We start from the raw sequence: 26,125 nt of genomic DNA on the forward strand, positions 1-26,125 counted from the left end.
TTACCTACTGGAGTGCCCGTGCGGCCTCCAGTATGTGGGCAGAACTATTAGACCCTTAAAAATAAGAATAGCAGAGCATTGTAGAAATGTCGAAAAAGGTTTAAAAACCCACTCTGTACCCACACATTTCTGCTTACATAACAATGACCCCAAGCACCTTTCTTTTACTGGTATAGCTGTAGTCAAAAAACATTGGAGGGGAGGGGATATTGTCAAAAAGATCGGCCAGATAGAAATGAAGTGGGTATACCAGCTCGACACCCTACATCCTAAAGGGCTGAATGCAGATTTTGATCTCTATAATTTTTTATGATTATATATATTTTTTTTTTTTTTTTATATATATATATATTTTTATTAGCTCTTTCTTATTAGCTCTTTTTGTTTTTTTAATCTGCCCACAGAGCTGCTTATTTTATTCTGTTTTTTATCAACACCATGTGTTTTTATATTATCTTTTTATTTTTTATTTTCAATTTTTTCAATTTTTTTATTTTTTTAAAATTTTCTTCATTTCATTCGATCTTTTTTACACTTATCAACACCCCTCTATATACCCACTTGTTCTGCATGTTTTTGGTTTTATATATATATACCCCTGCCGGTAAAAATATAATACAGGAGTACTTTGAGTTATGTTATGTATGAAATTCACTGTATGATAATATATTTTTATTTATTTATACAATATATATATATTTTTCTGTGCCTTATGCAGAATATTTATAACTTTACGTTTTTATTGTATTTATTATAATCAATTGTAGCTCTTCATACTTTAGCTACATCATATATTGATTTGTATATGTATATCAAATTACCCCTGAGGCTGAAAGTACCCCACTTTTATATTGCTTTTATATTGTTTTGATAATGTAACAATCGTTGAAATGTAAATGCCCATAACGAATATGGCGGTTAAATACTCAGATTACTGTGCCCATATTTATTTTTTCTATTGCAGCTATTTGCATATAGACGCTCTGGAACGCAACGCACGCTGTTTTCGGACGTTGCGTGCGTTCCACTTGAGCGTCACGATCATTCTGGCCAATATTCCGGAATGACGCACCTACCACGTCATTTCCGGTTCGACGCGAGTGCCGCGTCATCACTCTGGCGACACCTGCGTTCCATAGACACAACCCGGAAATAGAAACGAGCGTTCCAGGACAGATAATCCGGAACTAGAAACCACTACACCACCAACTAACTTTTCCTAAATTGACAGCCATATAAAAACGGATCCATGAAGGAGATGCTCCACACTTCTGAAGAAGCCCTGTGAGGCGAAACGCGTAAAGTGGACTTTTATACTTGTTATTATACTTGTTTGTTTTATATATTAAAGTACTTCTTTTATTATACTTTTATATATATCTTTATTATTATCACCTTCTACTCCCTGGATCCTGCATATCCTTGGTGGGGATTATACCACCTAGGCTGTCCAAACTAGAGCAGGTTACATGCTCTAGAAATTGTAAGTACAATACCTTTTATATTTGTTACTACTTCACCAGTACTTACTTCACCATATGCTGCCATATTTTTATCTTTGGATTTTATGATCTACGCACCACTGCACCTTGGAATATCCCTGAAGTTATACCACCATATATCCCGAGACGGGGATTATACCGTCCAGGCGCATCACAGCTGAGCTCTGTTATAGCTCATCCCCATGTGAGTGGACTGTGTATAGCTTTATCTGACCTTTCTTGTTTATTTACTGTATTGCACTATTATGTTTTGCTTTTTATTTTGAGGTTACCATCTATTGTCAAAATCTCCATCGACTATATGTATGTATAATTTTTTATAATTGTTTATACCAATACCTCTAGGCGCGGTATACACTCCCCCTTTTCCGATTTCTACTCTCACTTACAAGGTTTTGGGAATCCTTGTTTTGTACACTGCTGCCTGCCCACCACTTACTATAGCGAGCGCCTATTACCCTCTGCTCTGTGACCATTATACATTCCCTATATAGGTTGCCCTATAGTATTTTCTCTACTATGACTCTGTTTGAATACCGAGATAATTACACCATCAATATTAATGATGTTTTTAACGAGCTAGAAGAACCGAATATCAATGAACCTTTAATTATTTTTGACAATCTACCCGAACTACTTAAGGAACTAGAATTTTCATTAACAAAAGAAATGAAGTTAAGGTGGGAGATAGCCACATTAACTAAATATATAGAAGAAAAAATCACCCCAAGAGGTCTGAGACTCTTTAAAATGCCTACATCAGACACCGATAATACAAACTTCATGGAAGAATGGTATAACCACCTGGAGTTCTGTACTTTCGGTCTGATGAGAAGTCTCATAAAAGTTAAAAGTGAGAAACTCTCCACATTAGACAAAAAAATAAACACGCTAAGGGAACAGCTAATCCCGTTTGGTGATACAGAAGAATTTTATAATTCATCACAAAAAATCAAAAAAAATGTAGAAAAAATTGAAACAGACACAAGAAGGATAAAAATTCAAAAATTTAATCGAGACAGATATGACTATGCACACAAACAAGTCCGCACTTATAACATAAAAAAACCCAACACACAAAATAGATGGAAAAATGCTGAAATGCACACCAACACTAACACACGTGTAAGTCATCAATTTAGACCTAAAAGGTTTCAAAGTAAAGAATTCCACGAGAAAAAATACTCTCACAATTATAGGCATAGATCACCAATTAAATCTCCTGGAAGATACAACACGAGATATGATAAAATTCACACCAAATATCACCAAAACACTTATAAAACATGTGACACCAAACCCATTCATCCCTTAGAAAAAACTGGAGACCAAGCCAAACACAAATATACCACACACCACGACGCTCTTGATTCTCCTCTCATAGTGAGACCTAAAACACATAGGTACACTTATATACCAGACTCTCCGAAACCTCAGCGCACTACCAAACACTCCTGGGAAAATCCAAAAAAATTCTATAAAAGACAAGAAGAGACAAAACAACTATCCCCACATGACTTAACTAGAAACAACAGATATCATGCTTTATCCTTTTGTGAACAGTTCGACAAAACTTCTTTTTTAGAGATTGCATCCAACCGAGAGAGACAAACCCATCGCCTCAGCATCTCCCCTATAAAAAACCGCAAGAGAGACTTAGAGGAAGGAGGTCAGGAAAAAGACAACAAAAAAGGAAGATTAGAAAGCTTTTAAACCCAAAATCACCATCACCCCCTACAGGCATTTTCAACCTGTCTGATAAAATATTAAATACCACAGAGATTAATATTTTAAAAAGAGGCCTCAAGTTTGCCCCAACCCGAAATTATAGCTCATTTCTTACATATATAGATGTAAACAAGTTTGTTAGAAATGCCACTTTAAAACGTTTTTATCTTAGTAAATCTAATGATCACCAATCAACTAACACAAATATTACAAACCTCAAAGAATACAGATGCAGTGAACTTAAGAACAAATCCACATTTTACCCCGCATATTTTAAATCTAGTGCTCTCGATATATTTGAAAAAAAGGTATGCAAAGAAATAAAAACCCTAGATACCAAACACAAAAACAACACATCAAATCTAAACAGAAGAGAAATGAAAGTTTTAAAAGATCTATATAATGATACTTCCATTGTAATCAAACCCGCCGATAAAGGCGGAGGTCTTGTAATCCAATCAAAAGATAAATATGAAACAGAAGCTTTAAGACAACTAAATGATTGTAACACATACGCTAAATTAAATAGTGACCCCACAACAGACATAAAGAATAAACTTAATGTATTTCTAAAAAAAGGTAAAGATATGGGGATCCTAAGTGATAAAGAGTACCACTACATTAACAACCCATCTCCTAAGATTCCAGTTATATACTTCCTGCCAAAGATCCACAAAAACTTGAATAACCCTCCTGGCCGTCCCATTGTATCCGGCATAGGATCACCCCTCTCAAACCTTTCCGAATACATTGACATTATGTTACAACCATATGTAAAACAAACCAAATCGTATTTAAAAGATACAATAGACCTTTTAAAAAAATTGGAAAATGTCACCTGGGAGACAGATTACACTATGATCACCTGTGATGTACAATCTCTGTATACTATTATAAAACATGACAGAGGTTGTAAAGCTATTAGATCTATTCTGGAAAGGGATGAATCCATGCCCCAAGAACATACAGAATTTTTAATAGAAGGCATAGACTTGATTTTAAAGCACAACTACTTCTGGTTCAAAGATGGTTTTTATTTGCAAAATACGGGAACAGCTATGGGTACCAGGTTTGCACCCAGTTATGCCAACCTCTATATGGCGGAGTGGGAAGACCAGTCCGTTTGGAGGGGGCATGACTGGGTGGAGTGCCTGGTATCCTACTCCCGGTACATGGATGATCTGTTTTTTATCTGGAAGGGATCTGAGAGCTCAGCCAAAGATTTTATTTCGTTTTTAAATAGGAATGAAGATGGTATTATTTTAACTGCAGATTTTAGCAATTCGAAGGTTACTTTTTTAGACTTAAATATTTACATTAAGAACAATAAAATACACACAAAAACTCATTTTAAAGATGTAAATGTGAACAACTATATAAGTACAGACAGTTGCCACAACAAGATATGGTTGGATAGCATCCCCAAAAGCCAAATTATGAGACTCAAAAGAAATTGCTCAGAGACACTAACTTTTCTGGAGCAAGCAAACACACTAAAAGAAAGTTTTACACAAAAGGGATACGATGCAAAAAATATAGACCTAACAATCAAGAAAACAGCTGCAATAGATAGAAACCAGCTAATACATAAATTAAAACCCCTGCCAAACCAGGGAAATCCAGATTTTACCCTACCAATTGTTTTAGATTACAATAATAAAAACAAACAACTGAAAAAAATTTTAACCAAGCACTGGCACTTATTAAAAGAAGATGAAATTCTGGGAAAAATAATCCCAGATAAACCGAAAATAGTATTTAGAGGTGCTCCAAATTTAAAGATGCATTTAACTAAGAATTTTACAAAGAATAGTCCAAATAAAACCAATAATTTTATGGACAACAAAGGTTTTTATAAATGCAATTGTTGCATAGCGTGCAAGAAAACTAAAAAAACAAAAAGAATGGTGACAGAATTTAAATCTAATCATACAGGCAAGAAATATAATATAAAGGACGTCATTACATGCAACAGTAAAAATGTCATTTACCTACTGGAGTGCCCGTGCGGCCTCCAGTATGTGGGCAGAACTATTAGACCCTTAAAAATAAGAATAGCAGAGCATTGTAGAAATGTCGAAAAAGGTTTAAAAACCCACTCTGTACCCACACATTTCTGCTTACATAACAATGACCCCAAGCACCTTTCTTTTACTGGTATAGCTGTAGTCAAAAAACATTGGAGGGGAGGGGATATTGTCAAAAAGATCGGCCAGATAGAAATGAAGTGGGTATACCAGCTCGACACCCTACATCCTAAAGGGCTGAATGCAGATTTTGATCTCTATAATTTTTTATGATTATATATTTTTTTTTTTTTTTTTTTTTATATATATATATATTTTTATTAGCTCTTTCTTATTAGCTCTTTTTGGTTTTTTAATCTGCCCACAGAGCTGCTTATTTTATTCTGTTTTTTATCAACACCATGTGTTTTTATATTATCTTTTTATTTTTTATTTTATATTTTTTCAATTTTTTTATTTTTTTAAAATTTTCTTCATTTCATTCGATCTTTTTTACACTTATCAACACCCCTCTATATACCCACTTGTTCTGCATGTTTTTGGTTTTATATATATACCCCTGCCTGTAAAAATATAATACAGGAGTACTTTGAGTTATGTTATGTATGAAATTCACTGTATGATAATATATTTTTATTTATTTATACAATATATATATATTTTTCTGTGCCTTATGCAGAATATTTATAACTTTACGTTTTTATTGTATTTATTATAATCAATTGTAGCTCTTCATACTTTAGCTACATCATATATTGATTTGTATATGTATATCAAATTACCCCTGAGGCTGAAAGTACCCCACTTTTATATTGCTTTTATATTGTTTTGATAATGTAACAATCGTTGAAATGTAAATGCCCATAACGAATATGGCGGTTAAATACTCAGATTACTGTGCCCATATTTATTTTTTCTATTGCAGCTATTTGCATATAGACGCTCTGGAACGCAACGCACGCTGTTTTCGGACGTTGCGTGCGTTCCACTTGAGCGTCACGATCATTCTGGCCAATATTCCGGAATGACGCACCTACCACGTCATTTCCGGTTCGACGCGAGTGCCGCGTCATCACTCTGGCGACACCTGCGTTCCATAGACACAACCCGGAAATAGAAACGAGCGTTCCAGGACAGATAATCCGGAACTAGAAACCACTACACCACCAACTAACTTTTCCTAAATTGACAGCCATATAAAAACGGATCCATGAAGGAGATGCTCCACACTTCTGAAGAAGCCCTGTGAGGCGAAACGCGTAAAGTGGACTTTTATACTTGTTATTATACTTGTTTGTTTTATATATTAAAGTACTTCTTTTATTATACTTTTATATATATCTTTATTATTATCACCTTCTACTCCCTGGATCCTGCATATCCTTGGTGGGGATTATACCACCTAGGCTGTCCAAACTAGAGCAGGTTACATGCTCTAGAAATTGTAAGTACAATACCTTTTATATTTGTTACTACTTCACCAGTACTTACTTCACCATATGCTGCCATATTTTTATCTTTGGATTTTATGATCTACGCACCACTGCACCTTGGAATATCCCTGAAGTTATACCACCATATATCCCGAGACGGGGATTATACCGTCCAGGCGCATCACAGCTGAGCTCTGTTATAGCTCATCCCCATGTGAGTGGACTGTGTATAGCTTTATCTGACCTTTCTTGTTTATTTACTGTATTGCACTATTATGTTTTGCTTTTTATTTTGAGGTTACCATCTATTGTCAAAATCTCCATCGACTATATGTATGTATAATTTTTTATAATTGTTTATACCAATACCTCTAGGCGCGGTATACACTCCCCCTTTTCCAAAAAACTTAATGTTCGGTACGAACCTGAACTTTGCAGTTCGGATTTGCTCAACTCTAATTTTGAGCTTTTAGGACACGTTGTAGATTAAATTATTTTAATTCTGTTGTTCACTTCAAGGCCGGCCCAAGACATTGTGCTGCCTGGGCCAAGGATGAAATGCTTCCCCCCAAAAAAACATATATGCTTCTGCAATGATAGTGTCTCTATGAATGTGTGCTCGGGATGAAGTGTGTGTTTGTGTTTGTGCTGGGAGTAAAGTGTGTGCCTGTGTGTGCTGTTGGTGAAGTGTGTATCTAAGTGTGTGCTGGAGATGAAATGTGCTTGTGTGTGCTGGGGATGAAGTGTTTGTGTGTGTGTGTGTGTGCGGGGGATGAAGTGTGTCTGTGTGTGCTGCAAAATAAGTGTGTGTCTGTGTTTTAGAAGGGGATGAAGTGTGTCTGTGTGTGCTGGGGATGACGTGTGTGTCGATGTGTGCTGGGGAATATGTGTGTGTCTGTATGTGTAGTGTGGGTAAAGTGTGTGCCTGTGTGTGTGCTGGGGATTACGTGTGTGTCTGTATGTGTGACGGGAATATGGTGTATGTCTGTGTGTGTGCTGGAAATGTTGTATGTGTCTGTGTGTCTGCTGGGCATGTAGCATGTGCCTGTGTGTGCTTGGAATGTAGTGTGCATCTGTGTGTGCACTGCAGCCAATACACTTACCTATACACTGTTACACTGTGTCTGTGTATCTGCATTTGTGTCAGTGTTTTTATCTGTGTGTCTGTATCTGTATTAGTGATTGTATCTGTTTGTCTATGTATTTGCATGTGTGGCAATGTTTGTATCTGTGTGTTGCACATCTGCATGCGTATTGGTGTGTCTGCGCAACTCTATGTCTGTGCATCTGGATGTGTGTCAGTGTGTGTATAAAACACTGACACACATGCAGATACAGACACACACTGACAGACATACACACACATTGACACATACAGGTACACACACTGACTCACATGCAGATACACAGACATACAGATACACACACTACACACAGATACACACACTGCACACACATACAGATACACACAATAGACACATACACACTCTACACACATTAAAAAAATTAAGCCAGCAAACGGTCTATTACCTTTTGCTGGCTGTGACTGATGGAAGTTGGGGACCTGCGCTCCTGGTCTGGTCTCCCGCACGGCTCAGTCTCAGTGTGTGAGCTGTGAGGAAGTGACAGGCAGGATACAAGCGACCTTGTTGCACTGTTAAAGCACCCCATTGCACATGTCCATCGAATGGCCCTAAGGTTATGGGCCACCCGATGGACCTTCACACAGGTTCCCAACCCATGCGGTGCAGCTGCACTGCCATCGTGGGTTGGGAACTCCTGCTTTAGATCATGACAGAATTGTGCCACCTGGAGCAATGACCCCACCGTAGTCTATGGATGTGCTGGCCCTGGTTCACTTTGTCTATAATGAATAGCAATGAGAGGCATCTTATCACTCTTCTAAATTACAGTAAAGTGTGAGCAAGTTACTTAAAAAAAAATATCTGTCAACTTTGTTGTTTTTGAGAAACCTGGAATTAAAATGAATATGTCATAGACTTGAAACTTTACCCCAAAATATGGGCTAAATATAACTATTACTTGCTAGCTTGCTTAGTGTCTATCAAAAGTATGGCATTTGGAAATGATACCGGAGAAACTGACGGAAGCCAAGCATAGAGAGATGGACACAGGTTTCTTCAGGAAGGAAGAGATTCTTTATTCGATTCACCGAACGGGACTCAGAGGGACTAATGTCACCAAAATACAACAAGATCTGAGCCCCGGACAATAGTGTAGGCTCCTTATATAGGCATGTAACTCCTCCCATAATAAGCTCCACCCACACATACTCTTACCCAATCAATCGAACAAGAACTAACTTCCTGTTTGACCGCATGGCTTGCCCAGCACAATGGAGGAGGGGAATACTACATCCGGTATTCTCGCACATGCTCCGTACACTACTGATCGTATCTTTGCCACGTGCAACCAACCAACCGATACACCAGTATATGCACGTACACATGCCACGTGGTAATCTCGGCCTACTAAATTTATTTTTACAGAGATTCCACCACATTCCCCCCTTTGATGCCTCTGATATTTTCACAATTCGGGAGGCATCACTTAACCATAGTTTGCATATACCTCAGGTTGCCATGAACCAGACCAGACCTTGCGATTAATTATATGAATCCCTCAACATTCCTCTTCCTGCACTGGTTCTCCCTGATTTAGAGCCTCATATCTGTATATGGCCATTATCTGTGCAGCAGCCTTTCTCTCTGCTATATTTTCTATAATGCCCTGCACAGACCTAACTACCAAAGGAACAAGACATGGTAGAAGAAGACACAGCATTAAGATTAGCATGACTCCACCTACAAATGCCTTAAGTCCTCCAAACTGCTCATACCAATTACCAAACCAACTACTTGGATTATACCCTTTCCATACCTGAGTAGGCACATGCGCTAGTTTAACCATATGGCTAGTAAGCTCAGCTATTGCTTGCCCTTCATCATCTATTTGAAGACAACAATTGCTTAGGTTAAACTTCCCACATACACCTCCCTCTACTGCCAATAGGTAATCCAAAGCTAATCTATTTTGGTAAACGGCTGTCCTCATCCTAGTATTATGCTTCGCTAGGAGATTGAGCGCTTGCGATGTCTCATTGGTAATTATCTCAACCACTGCCTGTAACCTTATAATACGGTTGAGCATATATATTGGGGTTCTATAACCAAAAGTACCATCCTCTGCCCATGTAGCTGGCCTATAATAATCTATAATACGCTGGGGAGGCCATTCATTATCTTCCCAGGTACCTATCTCTAGGGGGCCCCTTTTCTTCCTATGATTCACATCATATACTTTAACTCCCAAAGTCTCTCCTGTTTCAATAGGCAACAAGAAGAAGGATGGTTTGAGCATACCTAACACACATGCCCCTTCCAGTCCTGTGGTAACTCCAAATAGGCTTTCTTACCACAGATCCAGTACAAATTTGCCGGGGCTTTCCAACTAGATGTGATAGATAGATCAAACCACACGTCCTTTAAATTGGCATAACTTGCAAACGGGTTAGGTGGTTCTGAGACATTTGAAGCCGACCACCAGGTTGTATTCTTTGTATTATCATCATAAGCTTTTTGCCCTAGACAAGTTAATTCTCCTACAGATGTATTAAACATTATTCCTTTCCTTGCTATGCAAACATAACCTATAATGGAGGTCTTTAATCGCCACTCAGATTTACCTCTAACACTCATTTGATAATCGGCTTGAGAAGATATTATTTGTTCAATTGTCTCAGAACCAGAATACATTACCTCCTTTGCTTCCCAGGGCCATTGGTCTCCCATGTTAGTACCTCCACACACATAGCAGTTGGTCACATTAAGACTACCAGCAATACTTTCAGCTAAATCTATAAACAGGTTTTTAGCATTATGGGGGATCTTATTTTCTACACTCATCTCTTCATAAAAAGAATGGAAAACCTGATGAGTTTGGGATGCTACGGTATCGGTCTCTATCCCTATAAATAATATTGTCCCAGGATCCAAACCCATCCCATATATCTGAAACCCAAATAAGTTTCCGAACCTATCTATGAATTGTTCAGGATTATTGATAAGTATATGGACTGGACTTACAATACGGTTTGGTAGGCAACTTAGTAACAATCATATCCCTATCTACTGTCTGTCCCCAAGTTGCCCACCCCACACAAGACCAATATGGACAATAATTATAATCCCTATCTGGGCATTTTGGATTTACGTACTTGTTTTTACTACTGGGACAAATATACTTATCATTAGACCCATACGTTCTCTCCCACTTAAGATCCCCGCATACATTCCACGGTTTTCTACCACTTGATATCGCCTTACATGCATCAAATAGCAGAACACCCGAAGAATGTACGGTTTCTAATACTGTTTTGTTTATTAGGGTCCCCTGTGGGTCTCCATTCCGGAGGGTCAACCAAATTGTACGGGGTTGATACTCTGGATTGAAGCACTTAGGTTCTCCTACTCCTAAATGGAATACACTATATTCTATACCTAAGTATCTACACCTAGACACATATTCTTTACACTCATACTGTGAATGCCAAATTAGGGTCTGGGAAATATGATTACCTGTTATAGTAGTCTTAATGCAAACCTCACAGCTAGTTGTGTCGGTACCTCTACCTTCCTGAATAATTAAAAACATAAAAATACACATTATCAAGAGCACTTCTTTCGACGTCTTCATCCTCAGTCTTCGTCCGTGCGATGGCACCTCAGCTTCCAGGATGTAAGGGCTGCAAGGAATGGAGTTCTGCAGGTCCTCTCTTCACAGAGGTCCCTTCAAGACACCCTGGCTATGACACGAGGGTGAGTGGTCATGCTTTATTATGGCCGTCAAAACACTCACTTCTGATCTCTTTAAACACACTTGAAATCCCGATATCTCCTCGTCACTCCGACTGAGTCGTGCGCTTTAACCGGATCTTGCAGGGATTCTCCGGATCTGTTGTAGCTTGCCAAGAATCTACTGCTGCTGGTTTAATCCTGGAGTGATGAATCCACGGAGTCACTTCAGCCACCTTTATAGCTGTAGGGGTAGACAAAAGAACAACATAAGGACCCCTCCACTTAGGCCCTAACGGTACACTGTCCCACTCTTTAATCCATACTTGATCTCCTGGATGATAACTATGAACAGGGGGATAAATATTCACAGGTAATCTATCTTGTACCCATTTCTGTACCTCCTCCATAGTTTTACCCAACTCTACAACCTGCTGCCGGGTAATTCCTTCTCCAAACTGACTCAAATCCCCCCTTAAGTTACCAAGTACGGGAGGTGGACGCCCATACATGATTTCAAAAGGTGAGAGACCCATCATTCGGGTAGGTGTACTACGAATACGCAACAGAGCTATGGGCAAAAGAACATTCCACTTAAGCTGAGTCTCTTGACACATCTTTGCCAATTGGTTCTTAATAGTTCTGTTCATCTTTTCTACTTTACCAGAACTCTGAGGTCTATATGCTGTATGAAGCTTCCACTTAATACCAAGCATATGAGTCAGTTGTTGTAGGCAATGGTGAACAAAGGCTGGACCATTATCCGATCCTATAGAACATGGTAGTCCATATCGGGGTATTATTTCTCGCAACAGGAATCGTACAACTTCTCCTGCTTTCTCTGTACGAGTAGGACATGCTTCTACCCAACCTGAATAGGTACACACAACTACTAGTAGGTAGCGATGTCCACCGGATTTAGGCATTACAGTATAGTCTATTTGAAGATCGGACATAGGGAGTCCCCCCATATACTGGACTCCCGGTGGTTTCACTGGTCCCTGCCTTGCATTATTCTTGGCACATATCACAAATCTTCGTACAATGGCTTGAGTCAAGTTGGACAATCTTGGTATATAGAAATGTTTCCTGAGAGATTCTTCCATACTATCTCTTCCAGAATGTGTCCTGTTGTGATAGTTCTGGACAATTTCTACAGCTAGTGATGCTGGAATAACTATTCTTCCATCTTCTAACTGATACCATTTGTTCTCCAGGTATTTCCCAGTTTCAGTCTTTAACCACTCTTCTTCTTGAGCTGTATAAACTGGAGTCCATTGAGACAGTGGAGTCGGTATAAGAGCAGCTATATGTTCCACATACTCCTGTCTTCCTGATTCAGCGGCACGCTTAGCTGCATTATCTGCCATCCGATTTCCTTTGGTTACGTCACCATCTCCTTTCAGATGCGCCCGACAATGTATGATACCAACTTATTTTGGTTCCCACACGGCTTCCAGTAGTTGTAATATCTCAGCTGCGTACTTGATTTCTTTACCCTCTGAATTCAATAATCCTCTTTCTTTATACAAAGCTCCGTGGGCATGAGTGGTTAAAAACGCATACTTGGGGGGGCGGAGCCGAGCAGCCAAAGCGAGCAGACGCACATTCTCGGAGCTCCGAGATAAACGGCGTAAATAAGTGGAAAAAGAGGTGGAAAAACCCCCTCATAACGAGGTACTAGACACCCCAGAACGACCAGAACCACCATGGGTCGAAACTCTAAGAAGCAGAAAGCGGAAAAACCCAAACACGGGATGAATATAGGTGAGCTCTTCAAGCAGGCGCATGGCGCGATCGGGCCTAAAATGGCCGCGGATCTGGATGAATACTCCGACTCCTCGGAAGAGATGTCGCAATTCATCAGGGCGGCAGAAATGCCAACACAGAGACCCCTTTACACAGGCAACCAGAGCTTACACGACCAGCCTGTCACTAAAGAGACTCTGCAAGAATTACTGGCGGGTCTTCAAAAAACCCTCCAGGCAGATGTAGCCGCACTGAGACAGGACCTCACGGGCCTGGTGGGCCGACTAGGAACTATTGAGGTTTCCACAAAGGACCATGATCGGAGAATATCCTCCCTTGAACAAGAGGTACTACTGCTGAAAAAGCAACAGGCTGGGGTGGAACAGAAACTAGCGACCGCTGAAGACGCAAGACGCCGCATGAATCTTAAAATAAGGGGTATACCAGAAGAGGTACCGTCGGCAGAGTTACTGCACCTCACAAGAAGGCTGCTGGGAGCATTGCTGCCTCCAAAACAAGCCAGGCAAATTACGGTGGATGGGGTATTTCGGATTCCGAAACCCAGGAGGGCCCCAGAAGAAGCGCCCCGAGACACAGTGGTGAAATTCCAAAGGAGCAGTGACAAGGCGGCAGTACAAGCAGCCCTAAAGGGTCAGTCCCCATATGTATTTGAAGGCATTCCCTTAACCTTCTATGCCGACCTCACAGGGAGCACTCTCCAATGGAGGAGGTCCCTGCAGGAGTTTACCACACTCCTACGGAACAGCCAGATCCAATACAGGTGGAGGTACCGTACGCTCCAAGTGCAATACAAAGACTCCGTCCACCCGGTCCAGGACATGCAAGAGGCATCGGCGCTTCTAGACACCCTAGGACTACCACGGGATGCTTTGCATAGCAATGGGACACGAAGATCGACCACACAAGCACACACATGGAACCCCGCAGGAAGCATCCCGTTTGTTCCGCGACGAAATCCACACGGTGTCTATGCTTCGGCAACTACCTGAGGCGCACACCTGCCACGTGAACCTGACACCAGAAGGGTACCAAGCCCCGACAGCCTCACCAACACTGTGACATTTTTATTAATTATCTTTTCTTTTTTCTCTCATCATTTCTTTTGTACACCAGTGTCTGTTTTTCATGGCACCTGAGTAGCAAGCACCACACGTCCCATAAGGACGATTCCCCTCATGCACCTCCCCCCCCACCTCCGCTCAATGACCGCTAACTTAAGACCCACTCTACCCCACAGGGAGGTGTATAACTCACACAGCAAGCCGACCCAAACAATGGCAGCACAGCACATAACACGTAGTAACCCACGTCCACAGATCTAACAAAAGAGCAAAGATACCAAAGGGTTTTGCTCATAGTTTATCACTCACTTAAGCAAACGACAGGGTTATGTCCCGAAGCGGATTTGAGTCACACTTACGCATCAGTGCATTGTAATAGATGAAGCAACGCAGTACCTGATTAAAGATACTCACCATGTTGATAACGCACTTATTTAATTACTTAAGCATGAAAATGTTCTAATGGCATAATTGTCTAGATTTGTTCACACTGTAAACTTATTATCTACGGTGAAAATGTTCCAAGTTTGAAATATGATTGTATTCTGTATGTTATATCAACTTAGACCTACCATTTGTATTTACAAGGCAGCTCTCTCACCCAGGTATAATCAGGGTTAACAGGGCAGTCGTTTCTAGTGCAGTTCAAAATGTATATAATCACTTATTTCAAAATCTTTAATGACATGAACGGATATTGATACAGGCGCTTATAGTTAGACAAAGTTGGAAATATGTATGTTACATGCATTGGTGTTATAACGCTAGCAAGTCGCACAATCATCAGTTTTCCCTTAAGCGACTTCACTTCTATCCTACATAAGCAGCTGGCTAACATTTATTGGTCACATAAGCAATAGGCAAGAGTTGTATCTGGCATTTTAGACGACACTTTAAACAAAGATCGGTCTCATAGGATGCACACCCCAGCTGAAATGTCTATATAATGCCTATATTCAAAATGTACAAAGCAAATTTTTAATCTTGTTGTTATACCTTTTTAAAAAAAAAAATGTGCGTGTCTTTCTCATGGCTCTATTACATTTAAGCTATCTATTGTGAATCTATTGTCATTAGCTGTTGGGGCATGACAAAATGTGTGTACGTTTCTTATCTGCACTACAAAAATAAAGAATTAAAAAAAAACAAAAAAAACGCATACTTGGAGTCCGTGTAGATGTTCACTCTTAAACCTTCAGCCAATTGTAACGCTCGTGTGAGTGCAATTAGTTCTGCCTTCTGTGCCGATGTTCCTTTTGACAATGGCCGAGCTTCTATCACCTTGTCTATGGTTGTTACTGCATATCCTGCATAGCGAATCCCTTCTTTCACATAACTACTGCCGTCCGTATAGTACTGGACATCAGGGTTCTGGATGGGAAAGTCACGAAGATCTGGTCTACTTGAAAATACTTCATCCATCACCTCCAGGCAATCATGTTGACTCTCAGTAGGTTGTGGCAAAAGGGTAGCTGGATTTAAGGTGTTAACAGTCTCTAGATGCACTCTTGGGTTTTCACACAACATAGCTTGATACTTAGTCATGCGGCTGTTACTAAACCAATGATTGCCTTTATAGTGTAGCAACGTTTGTACTGCTTGCGGGACTCGCATATAGAGTTCTTGACCCAGAGTGAGTTTATCAGCTTCGGCTACCAGCAGGGCAGCTACGGCTCTTAGACAAGGTGGAAGACCACTGGCCACTGCATCCAGTTGTTTTGACATATATGCAACAGGTCGTTGCCATGATCCCAAGTACTGTGTCAATACTCCCACAGCCATTCTTCTTTGCTCGTGTACATATAAGTAGAATGGGCGTGTATGATCAGGTAGACCTAATGCTGGGGCACTCATCAAAGCCTTCTTCACATCTTCAAATGCCTTTTGCTGTTCAGGGGTCCACAGGAAGGGATCGTGTTCTGTGCCTTTTATAGCTGCATAAAGAGGTTTCGCCAATATCGCATAACTGGGAATCCATATCCTACAGAAGCCTGCTGCCCCCAAGAATTTCCGCACTTGTCTTCTATTCTTGGGTATTGGTATTTGGCATACAGCTTCTTTTCTCTCTGGCCCCATTATTCTTTGACCTTCAGAGATATGGAATCCCAGATACTTGACAGTTGGCTGACACAACCGAGCTTTCTTCCTGGACACCTTGTATCCTGCCTTCCAGAGAATGTGTAGTAGATCATGTGTTGCTTGCTGACATATTTCTCTTGTAACTGCCGCTATCAACAAATCATCTACATATTGCAGTAGTACACACTCTCCTGGGATGGACTTGAAATCCAGTAAGTCTTGACTTAAAGCTGATCCAAATAGGGTAGGTGAATTTTTAAACCCTTGGGGCAGTCTTGTCCAAGTCATCTGGCGTTTCGAGCCCGTTACAGCATTTTACCATTGGAATGCGAAGATACACTGGCTTTCCGCAGCAATTCGAAGGCAAAAGAAGGCATCTTTGAGATCTAAGACAGTAAAATAGGTAGCCCTGCCCGGAATTAAAGCAAGCAGGTTATATGGATTGGGCACAACTGGGTGTATACTTACGACCGCATCATTGACTGCTCTCAAGTCCTGCACAGGGCGATACTCATCTGTACCAGGCTTTTGAACAGGCAACAATGGGGTGTTCCAGGGGGAAGTACAGAATTTTAGGATACCATACCGTATGAACTTATCCAAATATGATTGTATGTTCTTCTTGGCCTTTTGTGGGATATGATATTGCCTTAAGCTCACTGGATAAACCCCAAGTTTCAGTTCAATTCGAATTGGTGGAATATTGCGAGCAAGTCCTGGTGGGTTGTTCTCTGCCCACACTCCTGGTATATTGAACAAGGATTCATCACTCTTAGGGTTTTGGCTAGTCAACACTGTATAAAGTCGCCACTCTTCTTCCTTTGGTACAGATAGTGTCATTATACCTGAAGGTCCGTTGAACTTTAAAGATGTTGTTCCATTAGGTAGAATCGTTATCTGTGCTTGTAATTTTGACAACAAATCACGTCCTAGCAGTTGGACTGGACATTCAGGCATATAAAGGAATTGATGTTTCACTACGTGGCCTCCCAATGTACAGAGTCGACTTTTAAGAACCGGTTTAGCAGCACTCCTTCCAGTTGCTCCTATTACGGTGATAGTTCTTCCAGATGAAGGAGCAACTAGGTCAGTCACCACCGAATGTTCAGCACCAGTATCGATCATGAACGCACTCCTTTTTCCCCCTATTGCTACATCGACCATAGGCTCCGCTCGGCCAAGGGGGATGGAGCCGGTCGGTATCAATAGTCCTCCATGACTGTGCCAGCCAACCCTACAAAGTCCCTATCTTCTCTATCGCGGGGTCTCTGCGCTGCTGGATAGTACCTGTCTCCACTAACACTTCCTCTATTGTTACCACTATTTCCTCCAGGACCTCCTCTACCTCTCGCTCTGCCTCTATAATTACCATATCCTGCCCTAGGTCTCTCTTTCTCATACTGTTCCCTTTGTGGACACTCACTTCTCCAATGCCCTTCTTCCCTACAGTACGCGCATTGATTCCTACTCAGGGGTTCCCTATTCCATTTACTCTCGCCTTTATCCATTCCCCTATACACTTCCTTTTCCCTTCTATCTACACCTGCGATCGCTACCGCTAGCATATCTGCCTTTCTACGCTCTTCCTCCTTCTTTGTCTCGGTTTCCCTATTCATATATACCTTGTTTGCTACCTCCATTAGTTGGGTTATGGACATCCCTACAAACCCTTCTAACTTTTGTAGCTTGCGCTTTATATCTCCATAGGCTTATCTGACAAAGGCAGAGTTAACCATCCGGGAATTCTCAGGAGCCTCCGGATTAAAGGGGGTATACAAACGGTATGCCTCCAATAATCGGTCATAAAAGACACTGGGCGATTCATCACATTTCTGTAATACCTCAGCCGTCTTAGACATGTTAATCGCCTTCTTTCCTCCAGCTTTCATGCCAGCAATAATAGCGTCTCTGTAAGCTTTTAAATGGACCATGTCTGCGCCATTGACATTCCAATTTGGATCGGTGTTTGGATAATGGGCTGCGGCCCATGCTGCTGGGTTGGCCTGATTTTGTGTACAGGCCTCTTCTTCCAGCGCTTTAATTGCCGCTTGATTTATCCTAGTCGTTTCCTCATTATTAAACAATGTCATTAATAATTGCTGGCAATCAGCCCAAGTGGGATTGTGTTTCTGGACTATTGAGGTAAACAAATCCGTCATGGCTTGAGGCTTTTCAGTGTAAGAGGAGTTATGGGTCTTCCAATTAAAGAGATCGGTGGTTGTGAAAGGGACATAGACGTAGACTGGATCAGCATATTGTATCTGGCCGTCATCGTTAATGTGTGTCGGGCCAGGAGTCAATCGAAGAGGCATTTGATAATGTCGGGGTTGGAGGGTACCGGTCAGTTGTCGGGTTAGTATGGGGCTTCGTAGAGATGCGTCCGTTAGGGGTTCCGGTCGAGGGGTAGTAAGACAAGGGGATGGGGAAGCTTTACTAAGGGGAAGGTTGGTGAGTAGAATATTCCGGGCCGGGCAAGGAAGAGCCTGACCGGAAACTAGATATGGCGCCAAATCTGGGTATGTGGAATTAACGGAGGTAGGTACCGGAAGGGGAGGGTTTGAAACAAGGGGGCTGGACTCTGAGCTAGAGGAGGGAGTAGGTGGGGACAACGGGGCAAGGGGAGGAGCGTTTCCAACAGCACCTCCTCTTCCTCTTCCGGTGGAGGAGGAGTAAGGGGGCGGCATGGGGATCTCAGACTCAGGAGGCGTGTCCAAAATGGGCGTGATTACGGCCTTAGTGGACAAGCGAGTCCTGGCCACCATGAGGCGACATTGCTCCTCGTGGCATACTCGGATCCATTTTGGCGAGTCATTTACGGCCTGCCTCCAACAATCAATATATGGAAACTGGCCGTAAAGTTCAGGCCTACCTGATACAGCCACGTGTACACGCTGTACCAGATTAGGATCCAAACTGCCACGTGGCGGCCATGCGGCAACCAAAGTAGGCCATTCCCTACTACACAAAGTATTCAGGCGTGCTGGAGACATCTTTACCCCAAAATCACATACTGTATATCCCTTTTTAAAGTTTTTTATCATACATCCTAAGGGATCCAAAATCGTTGAATCTGACGCGCCCATACTTAACAATGGAGCGTCATTTCCAACAGAAACTATACAAACACTCTACCAACGGTCACACCCGTTCCCTCGGCAACAGCACCACGTGGTACAGTTACTAAGCGAAACGCACACAACAAAACACTCAGGGAATTCCCGTACACACACAGCTGTTACACCAGTCACTAGGTAACTAATACTGTGCCCTTTGGCGAAACTATGCGGTCACCCACGCTATAATTCCCTATATCTGAATTACCCGTCTATAACATACCCCAGTAACATCGTCTTTACAAACAGTAGTTATAGTACGGTTAGCATAGGTTAGAATACAAGTTAAAGTCACAGTACAATTAGTAGTGATTATGGTGTTAAAACATGCAACATAGACGACAATTATTAGTACTTATTTACAGTGTCAGTAATTATACATGGTTATGGTACCGTGCGCTATAATACAGTTACACACTATTCACACTCTCGCTAGATGGCAGAGCTCACGCTATCTAACAAGATATACATGCTACTACAACAATCTTTAGCACATTTACAATTCCCAACTAATCTATTGGCCAGTACCTTGATGGACTACCTAAAACTATCTACATACGTTTTGGTTAGCCACACTGCCCAAGCACCACATATAGTGAACTAGAGGGCGGAATTTACAACAGTACCCTCTTAGTCTATCTACTCTATCAGTAGTCTAGTGGGTTCCAAATTTACACGCCTTCCCACTTAGCCAAGATAGGTTGAGATCTAGCGAACCGAATTTACACAGGCGCCGCTTAGTCTCCCGGTCCCTCCGACCTAGCGAACAAAATATACACCCTAGAACGCTAGTCTAGACAAGACACCGGTGTCCGGCTAGGGCTATTTACACCAGAACCCCGCCTGACTCCAAACCAAAATTAAACGGGCTGACTACAGGGCGTTTAATTGAGCGGTGCGCCTTCGCTCCTTCCCTCCACTGGAGGGGGCAGATTCCAAATAACCCCTTATGGGCCTACCGCACAATCGGTATCCAATACCCCTAGTGGGTCCGCCGTCTAAAACAGCGGTTGTCTTACCTCCTCGTTCCTGAACCTGAGTTCACACTCATTGACGGGGACACCCCAGCACTTACTACGTAGAGGCCGATGATCTCCTGGACAACAGACCAGTGGCGCCGAGACGAAGGGAGGTCCACGCAGAAGTTCATGGGTGCAGCCGTAGAGAACGTGGGCAAAGATAGACCGTCTCACGCCTCTGCTTCTCAGCTACCGTTGAACGATGAGCTTCCCGGCCAATGCACCAAATGATACCGGAGAAACTGACGGAAGCCAAGCACAGAGAGATGGACACAGGTTTCTTCAGGAAGGAAGAGATTCTTTATTCAATTCACCAAACGGGACTCAGAGGGACTAATGTCACCAAAATACAACAAGATCTGAGCCCCGGACAATAGTGTAGGCTCCTTATATAGGCATGTAACTCCTCCCATAATAAGCTCCACCCACACATACTCTTACCCAATCAATCGAACAAGAACTAACTTCCTGTTTGACCGCATGGCTTGCCCAGCACAATGGAGGAGGGGATTACTACATCCGGTATTCTCGCACATGCTCCGTACACTACTGATCGTATCTTTGCCACGTGCAACCAACCGACCGATACACCAGTATATGCATGTACACATGCCACGTGGTAATCTCGGCCTACTAAATGTATTTTTACCGAGATTCCACCACAGAAAGATGTTTTTTGCACAATTATGTTAACTTTTCTATTGGTGTTATTAATTAGCATCTAAAATGAATATAAATAAATCATTATTTTTAAGACAGAAACAAGGGATTGTTTTTTTTTCATTTTTATCTTCTAACAAAAGGAAAGAGACTGTCAAATCTGCTTATCTACAAATATTATATCACAATAGGTTTAACGTAAAGATTGGTGGAGAAAGGTTTTAGAATATCAGGAGGAAAAGTACCTAAAATGTAATTTCCATATCTCAAGAGTATCACATTTTATGCATACTGATATGACATTATTCAAGGAAAAAGATAAACCTTTACATTAGTTTACATTGTTGCATCAGCAATTTCCTCTTGCTCCAAGGAGTACCTGTAGTTTATCTTTCTCGTTTAAATATGTCTGGGGTTGTCATGTATGTCAAACTGGATAATAGAGTTGTGCAAGACATTTTCCAAGAAATTATGTAATAAGGCAATACATAGAGAAAACCAAATACAAAATGTTATAAATCTCAATAAGCTGCATAAAAAAAAAATAATATGAATAGTTGTTCAGTCCCATCACAGCTAGTCAACCACTGCATCCACAAGTTGAAGAATTTGGGTTGAGCAATATAATGTGCATCTGATGGAATGCCCATAATAACACAATTATGTCATCTGTTGTATTTGAATCATTAATGCTCAGTTAAGAGTCCCTGGAATATTTAAGTTTGACTCTCTTTTCTGCGACTATAGCTAACGATTGGTTGAAATACATTTCTGTTAAATGATAGCAGTAAATGCAATGAGTTAAAGGAAACAAAATGTTTAATGTTTTCCATAGATATGGGCCTGTGCTTTGAGGTTGCATACAGTACCAACTCTGGCCATCAGAATGTATCCATCCAAATTATTGTAACCTATCTACTATATAAACTATAGCCGTGCATACGTTTTCTTGCTGATTCTATGGCTGTGTGATGATCTTTACATACTTTCCAACAGTTGATCTTGCTCCTGATTAGGTGCTGAGCAGCTGATATTAGACTCAGCCATCAGTCTTTATAAAATGTCCTTCTTCATACTTCCCTGATTTCCTTGCAGTCTCAAGTTAACCTCTGCAGTGCTCCTTTCATGTCTTTCTTTGTTGCCTCCCTGTTATATAAATCCCTCTAGTCATTCAATTTTCCTCATGATTTCCTGCATCCTTTTATATCTCTTTTACACTCACCTCATCTCTCTACCGCTGTTCTCTATTCCCTTTCTCCCCACTTTTTGTTACCCACCCTTCTAGACCCCAATCCCCATAGCACTGTCAGGATCGGGACAGGGATCCAACACGCAGAGTACAAAGAGTAGAGAGATACGTATACCGGACCTTAGAATGGCTGGACTTAACGTAAGAACTACGTATAGAATGGTCAGAGACAAGCCGAGGTCGAGGGAACGAGAAGACAGGTAAGCGAGAGACAAGCCGAGGTCAAAGGATAACAGAGAAGCAGGAGAGTAATAACAAAGCCGGGTCAGAACCAAAAGACAATCAGGATACAAGAGCACTGTGTGACTAGACTGGCTAGAACCACGACAGGGCAATGAGCAAATGCGGAAAGCTCCATTAAATACCCTGGCTCTAGAGAGTAATCACGCCTCCGACGAGTCCTGATTCGTGTTCCGGACTTGAGTGGCAGGTCGGACTGGATTAGCGTCATGACGTCGGCTATTGAGCGTCGCGTCATAAAAGGAAGTAGCTCCCTCGCGGCCGGCGTGTAAACGACCGAGGGAACCGCGAGGAACGGGAGAAACAGACCTTCTGGAAGGAGAAACGTCTAAGTCTCTACCCCTCTCAGAGGTAGAGACTACAGATACCCTGACAGTACCCCCCCTCTCAGAAACGCCCACCGGGCGGAAGGAACCGGGACGAGACGGAAAGCGGGAGTGAAAAGCCCTGCGAAGACGAGGAGCATGGACATCCTCCTGAGGTACCCAAGTCCTCTCCTCAGGACCATATCCTTTCCAGTCCACCAGGTATTGAACCCTCCCGCGGGAGATACGAGAATCGACGATGGAGTTGATCTCGTACTCCTCCTGGCCCTCAACCTGAACAGAGTGAGGAGATGAGACCTTGGAGGAGAATCTGTTACAGATTAACGGTTTCAGCAATGAAACATGAAAAGAATTAGGGATACGCAAAGCAGGAGGAAGCGCTAAGCGATACGCAACTGGATTAATTCGAGTCAGAATCCTGTAGGGCCCAATGTAGCGAGGAGCGAATTTCATAGAAGGTACCTTCAAACTAATGTTTCTAGTGCTCAACCATACCCTATCCCCAGGCACAAAACTTGGAGCCGCCCTTCTGCGTTTATCAGCGTGTTTTTTGTACAGTAAGGAATTATGTAGGAGAATTTGTCGAGTCTGATCCCACAATTTCCTCAGATTGGTAACATGAACATCAACCGACAGTAACCCCTGGGAAGAGGGGACCGAAGGAAGAATGGAAGGATGAAAGCCATAATTCATGAAAAAAGGGCTAGAGTGAGTTGAATCGCAAACGAGATTATTATGTGCGAACTCTGCCCAAGGAATCAGACCAACCCAATCGTCCTGGTGTTCAGAAACAAAACAACGCAGATATTGCTCAATTTTTTGATTGGTACGTTCAGCAGCTCCGTTAGACTGAGGATGATAGGCAGAAGAAAAATTCAATTTGATGCCTAGTTGAGAACAGAATGATCTCCAGAAACGTGAAACAAATTGGGAGCCTCTATCAGAAGTCATTTCAGAAGGAATCCCATGTAAGCGAAAAATTTCTCTTGCAAATATTTCCGCCAATTCAGGAGAAGTCGGAAGTTTAGGTAAAGATACAAAATGTGCCATCTTGGTAAACCTATCAACCACCGTGAGGATAACAGTCTGTCTTTTAGAAGCAGGCAAATCTACAATAAAGTCCATAGCCAAACAGGTCCAAGGTTTGTCTGGAATCTCCAAGGAATGTAAAATACCATATGGAAGCGAATGAGGTAGTTTGGTCTTAGTACAGACCTCACAAGCTCCGATGAAATCCTTAACATCCCTCCGTAAAGAAGGCCACCAGAAATCCTTAGAGATCAAGGAATATGTTTTGCGAATGCCCGGATGACCAGCTACCTTACTCTCGTGAAGACACTGTAAGAGCTCCAGTTGGAGTTCAGGAGGAACGAAGTGTCTTGACGCAGGAGTCTGTCTAGGTGCCAGATGCTGCAACTTCATGATCTTGGCAAGCAGCGGAGAATGGACTTTGAGAGTTGTGTTAGCGATAATATAACACTTGGGTACTATAGAAGACAAAACCGGCTCCGATACAGCAGAAGGTTCATATTGACGAGACAAGGCATCGGCTTTAGAATTCTTAGAACCAGGTCTATATGTGAGTATGTAATTGAAGTGAGTGAGAAATATAGACCAACGAGCCTGCCTTGAGGATAATCGCTTAGCCTCCCCAATATAGGACAAGTTCTTATGATCCGTTAAGATAGTAACAGGATGCAAGGTCCCTTCCAATAAATGTCTCCACTCCTTTAAGGCCATGATAACCGCTAGAAGTTCCCTGTCACCAATGTCATATCTGCTCTCAGTACCGGACAATTTTTTGGAAAAATACCCACATGGATGTAATGGTTTATCCACACCTAACCTTTGGGACAGGATAGCACCTATCCCCGTCTCAGAAGCGTCAACTTCGAGTAGGAAGGGCAGAGTAGTATCAGGGTGAACTAAAATTGGTGCGGAAGCAAACAATTCTTTGAGAGTCTTGAAAGCAAGGAGTGCTTCAGTAGACCAATTCTTAGTGTCAGCCCCCTGTCTGGTCATATTGGTGATAGGAGCAATAATTGAAGAGTATCCCTTAATGAAACGTCTATAGTAATTGGAGAAACCAATAAACCTCTGAATGGCCTTGAGACCCTTAGGTAAAGGCCAATCTAAAATGGACTGGAGTTTCTCCGGATCCATCTTAAACCCCTCCCCAGAAATTACGTAACCAAGAAAGTTGGTCTGGGATTGGTCAAAACTACATTTCTCCAATTTACAGTACAAGCAGTGTTGAAGGAGTTTGAGCAAAACCTTCTGACCTGTCCGTGGTGAGTCTCAATTTCTCTAGAATGTATAAGTATATCATCGAGGTATACAATAACACAGTCATGTTGAAATTCCCTGAGAACTTCATTAATTAGGTCCTGAAATACTGCCGATGCATTACAGAGACCAAAGGGCATTACTGTATACTCATAGTGCCCATAACGAGTATTGAACGCAGTCATCCACTCGTGTCCCTGCTGAATTCTGACCAAGTTATATGCCCCTCTGAGATCTAACTTAGTGAAGATCTTGGAACCCTTTAATCGATCAAAGAGCTCAGTGATCAAGGGAATCGGATAGGCGTTTCTAATGGTAATTTTATTCAAACCTTGGTAGTCAATGCAAGGTCTCAAAGTACCATCCTTCTTTTTAACAAAAAAAATCCAGCCCCAGCAGGGGAGGAGGACCTCCTAATGAATCCCTTGTCTAGGTTTTCACGAATATACTCCTCTAGAACTAAATTCTCTTTCGTAGACAAAGGGTATACATGACCCCTAGGAGGCATAGTACCAGGAAGTAAATTAATCTTACAGTCAAAGGACCTATGTGGAGGTAAAGTATCGGCTTTTCTTTTGTCAAATACCGCCCTTAAGTCCAGGTACAAGGACGGTATTTGTACTTCTGTAGAGTCGGTAGAATTAGTAGGTGTGTTAACTGTGCAAAGCGGTGACACTCTCTTTAAACACTTCTCCTGACAATTCTGGCCCCATGAGACTATCTCCCCTAATTCCCAATCAATAATAGGATTATGTCTCTTAAGCCAGGAGTATCCCAGGACTATGGGAACAGAAGGAGATGAAATGAGTAATAGAGAT

Source organism: Pelobates fuscus, chromosome 8 (genome assembly GCF_036172605.1).
Source record: "Pelobates fuscus isolate aPelFus1 chromosome 8, aPelFus1.pri, whole genome shotgun sequence".
Lineage (NCBI taxonomy): Eukaryota > Metazoa > Chordata > Amphibia > Anura > Pelobatidae > Pelobates > Pelobates fuscus.